This window comes from Apis dorsata, unplaced genomic scaffold, assembly GCF_000469605.1.
Source record: "Apis dorsata unplaced genomic scaffold, Apis dorsata 1.3 scaffold_946, whole genome shotgun sequence".
NCBI classification, from domain to species: domain Eukaryota; kingdom Metazoa; phylum Arthropoda; class Insecta; order Hymenoptera; family Apidae; genus Apis; species Apis dorsata.
In genome coordinates this window covers 69,689-74,787 of record NW_006264055.1, presented here as the reverse complement: position 1 = coordinate 74,787, position 5,099 = coordinate 69,689, and the positions used below count along the sequence as shown (strand labels likewise).

Below are 5,099 nucleotides of genomic sequence, written 5' to 3'. Positions count from 1 at the left end.
AAAAAAAAAAAAAAAAAAAAAAAAAAAAAAAAAAAAAAAACGCTCGCTTATTCGATAGAAAAATGAAGCGACGAGTTTTTGTTCATATACGAATAATAATTAACGGAATACAATGAAAAGATAAATGAATAAATAAATAAAGATTAATAGATAAACAACAATAAAAAGTGGAGATAAATTGAATCTCGTAATAAACTCTTTGAGACGAGGCTTAAATTATTGGCTTAAATTATTTGAAATTAGTTTTAATCAGTACAGCCGAGATAAACTTTCATAAAGATAGCAACTTACGATCTACAAACTCGCCAGATTATTGTGAGCAGCCTTCTTCGTTACATTTCCCTCGAAATCTAGTGAAATGTCCTCGTAACTTTGCAAGGAATTAATTATAAATTTGCGTTATTATAATACTCCTCGAAATTAATAAAAGTATAATAATAATAATTCCAAAGTTTTCACCGAAGTAGTTTAACAACTTTTTTTCGTCTCTCTCTCTCTCTCTCTCTCTCTCTCTCTCTCTCTCTCTCTCTAATCTTAAAGTTTTCAAGTTAATAAATTTGAACTGTCTCGAAAAATTTTCCGAAATTTCAATTGATTTTTCGTCCTCAACTCATTGTCAATTCAAATTAAATTCGTCTTGAAAGTCAAAATTTATTCCGGATCGTATATATCTTTCTAACTCTCTCATCCCTAGCTTTATTCACTCTCAAACGAAATATATACTACTCGAGAGATTTCTACGCAATTTTATTTAAATATCTCATCTCTCCTTCCAATGGATTAATATATCTAATTTACATATTCGAAAAATTTCTATCCGATAAATATCTACCAAACTATTCGGTTTACAATTTCGAAATTGGATTTCGTTCTTCGAAATCTTGATTGGCGAAAAATTAAATATCTATACCGATATCGATGAAAGGATTAAGCTTAACGAGGGGAAAAACATTGAATGAAATATTCAAACGTTTTATATCCGCGAGAGATCAAAATGAAAAAAAAATTATTTTTCAATAATTTTATATCACACCGATTCCGATCGAAATAATAAACGCGAGAAAATATTCCCCTCCTCCTGTTTGTATATCACTTATATTATATACATATACATATATATATAATACATATTATTCCAATATTTACGTATCGGTATTTGTATCGATATCGTCAAGTAAAGTATGCAATGCGAAATATATATAATATATGTATAAATACATGTATCTTCTTACTCGACGATAACATTGTGTCATCATAGCATCAGCCTTCTCTCTCTCTCTCTCTCTCACTTTCTTTCTTCCTCCTACCAAGTCTCAGACATACACATTCATCGTACATCTTGATTGACCATTCATTCCACATATTGCAAAATGTTGCCCATAAGCAAAAAAAAAAAAAAAAATTACTAATAAAATCAAATTTTATATATATATACACATATATCGATCCTTATGATGAATTTTCTCTTTCCTCCCCCTTCCACCCCTTTTTTCTCTCTCGCGAAAAATGGATAAAAATTATTCGGGGGCGAAATTACGCGGGGTGTAGCAATTTTTTCGGGGTAAAGAGGAATTAAAAAAAGGAAGAAAGAAAGAAGAAAAAGTGTTGAATGGGCTAACACCCTGGCCGCGCTAAATGGCGAAATAAACGTTGATTATTCTCAAAGAGGGGCCCAGTCAAAGCGGGACCCAATTATATGAGCTGAGAACCGGTTCCATTTTCGTAGCCATCTCCAAGGTGACTTCTGATCTCTCTCCTCCGTGTGTAGGGAGGTTCTTAGGATCCTCGGGTTTTGTCGACAGCTCGGGAGAGGAGAATCGGAGGGGCCCATTCCCGCTCCCGAATATACATACATATGCACACGTGTATATATCTTTTATTATTTGTATAACTTCCCGTTGTCCCCCCCGTCACTACATACGAAATGATAATAAGAACAGGGAAGGGAGAATGATAATAAAACGACCGAATAAAAGGGGGAGGAGGGTGGAACGAGGAAGGGAGGTGGGTGATACGCGAGAATGCGAATAAAGGAAGAAAGGAGGAAAAGGAGGGGAAAAAAAGAGGAGGGGAATATTGGAGATGTCACTTTTGCCTCAATGCGGTCGATTCGAACCGAGGATTCGAAACGTTGAAACACGATCGTGTTTGACCGCGCCGGTGTTTTGATCGTGTTGTTTCATGGCGTTTATTTTTATTTTTATTTTTATTTTTTTTCCCCTCCCTCTCCCGAGTGAAAATTTTAATCGGCGAAAAATGGCGCGCGATTCCACCTCTCTTTCCGCACGATTTTTTCGACTTCTTTCGCAAGTCGATTCATCGATGAAATAATTGGTTAACAAGATTGATAAAATGAAATATAAATTAGGTAGCGAAGGATTGGAGCGTGGAACGAGTTTTCGTTTCAATTTCTTCTTTTTATTCCCTTCTTCATTCTATTTTATTTTCCATTTTTTTTCCCTGAGAGAGAGAAAAAAATTGTTACGAGTAAAGAGTTCTTTAAAATCGATGAATGAGAATGGATACAATACAAAAATATTATACTCGCGGAGGGTGATAAATTTTCGAGCAAAACTAGGAAGTCGAAACGTTATCAACGTGTGAAAATGTTATTAAAAGTAGCGCGCGACGGCTCGTTCGAAAGGCGATAATTGCCTTCTGTGGAAAAACGCGTTTCATACACGCGTTTCATCGCCCTGTTTATGAATTACTTCCCAGTAACAGTGGATCTCGCGGTGGATCGAGGCAAAAATTTCGTTCCCGCTCGTTTTTTAATTGAAATTGATGACCCTCGAGAAAAATTTAACCCCGGCACCAGCCGGCCTATGCGACGAGAAAACTCGGTAAATAATGCGTACAATTAACAGAGTGATTCGATCGAGAATAACGAGAACTGATTACACTCGTGAACCCATCAAACGGTTATTCCCGTTTAAAAATAAATGACCGCCGTTCAAACGATTTTATATATACGCCGAGAACGTATAATTTTTCCTCTTTTGTTTTTGTTTTTGTTTTTTTTTTCTTTTTTCTTTTTTTTTTTCGTTAATAAGCGATCCCTCCTTAAACACGATAACCATATAAACTCGATAAACGTTTTGGATTGGATTATTTTTTTTTTCCTTTTTAAACATTGCGTAGAAACGATATTTCATTCCGAAATTCTCGTATTTTTAAACGTTATTTTTTGGTATATTTGTATAAATTGTTTGAATACGTTATCCTTGCAAATAATATATCAAATAATACATTGGCATTGGTCAACAAAATATGGCTTTTGAACAAATTGCTGTAACCGTAGAAAATGGTACACCGGTGAATTAAAGTTTAACTTTCAAATTTTATTATAAAATAATATATACGTGTAATATATATACGTTATTTGTTCCGCTAACAATACCTTTATTTAAATAATCAATATGAAATCGAATAATGCAAATATAATTATTAGAAATTAAATAATTATTCGGTCGACTAAGTATACACTTATCAAATGCTTGAACGTCGTAATTATCTATTTTAACAAATATCGCAACAAGTATGCAAAAAAAAATATATTATTTTGAATCATATTATGTATTATGTGAATGTAAACATTTCTTTTTTTTTTTATCACAAGTCTGGATATTATTTATATAATAATAATAATTTTTTTTTTTGCAGTAACTTTTTTGTAATAGTGGAAAAAACCTAGAGAAATAACTAAACAACTTCAAACTAAGGGGATTATAATCCGGATATAAATATCTCGCGCTTTTACTGAGTAACGGTTCAAAGGGATGTTTAGCTATGAAATATTTCCCCGATAATCAATACAAATTGTTTCGATGTGGAATAGGAAAAAAGCAAAGGGGTTAAGTGGTTCCGCAAATGTTGCGTGAAGTGATGCGTTGACGAGTCAAGTGTTCCTAGTTGTTGATTCGTATTACAGAGGAAGGCGTGTGCGTGAAACGTACATACCTGAGTCAAATTCCCCGTATATCGTGAATCGAGTGTATATACATGTGTCTTTGCCCGTGTGTGTGTGTGTTCCCCTGTGTCGATTCACTCTTGTACACACAGGCGTTACTTTACTGCAGCGTTTGTGAGCCTATGGTAGCAATGGCTTTGAGACGTTTCTAATCAGAGTAAACATCGAGCCGTCAATTTCGCGTTTCATGTTCACGTATGCAACCAAAATATCTCTCCAATATCTTACGAATTCGTGTGTTTTTATTTTATTATTATCGATATTGATCGTTTTATCGTTATTAAATAAAAACAAATTTTTCAAACTTGGAAAAATTTGAAACGTTTAAAGGTTAAAATTCGAAGAATTTTTTTTATATTGTTTCTGATTGTTTAGGAAAATTTGATGAAAATTGTGCGTGGAAACAAAATTGTCGGAAATAATGCCGATTGAAGGGAAATATGTATGCCCATCGCTATATCTATATATATATATATATGTGTGCTAGCGTAGTCTAAAGGCTGTCTCACAAACAGCGCTTGACGTGCAATGGGGATCTAAATCCAAGTGAAAATAGGAACATGTGTGTGAACGTTGTGTATCGATTTCAATGTAGGGACGTTGTGAAATAAATTTTGGAGCAGACTGTACGACGAATATATGCGTGTGAGGGATATAAAAGCGAACGATATCTCCTCTGATATCTTTGAGTGTTTCTAATTTAAAGCTTTTATGAGACAAACGTATTTGCTCGAATAAGTTTACAGAGACGAGACGATACAAATTTTCCGTATAATGCATATTTATTAGAATGACTCGACGAGATATTTGAAAAGGTTAAACAATTTTTCGAGTGTTTGGCGTGACTTTATAACAATCGGCGAAATAACATTCTAGATGCACTTTAAGGCTGGCTATCGATTGACTAGGTAGAATAAATCATTCGAGTACCAGGAATATTTACTCGAGAAACTATGTATATCTGTCTATGTAATAAACCTATCAAGAACTTCCGCTAACAGATTGTACTCTACACTAGAAAACGAGGCTAATATTTAAATTTCAACGCGAGTTACAAAGTATATTCACGATAGATGATTTTTTTTTAAATGTCGTGAACGATTTCCATTTGGAAAAAAAGAAAGAGAAT

The 5,099-nt window shown here is 33.7% G+C and overlaps 1 protein-coding gene across 6 annotated transcripts in view; it reads left to right on the top strand.

Annotated features, from left to right (window-relative positions):
* LOC102671460 (AT-rich interactive domain-containing protein 5B-like) overlaps positions 1 to 5,099 on the top strand; it is a 106,117-nt gene that overhangs the window by 38,174 nt on the left and 62,844 nt on the right. The gene's annotated exons all lie outside the window — the stretch shown is intronic.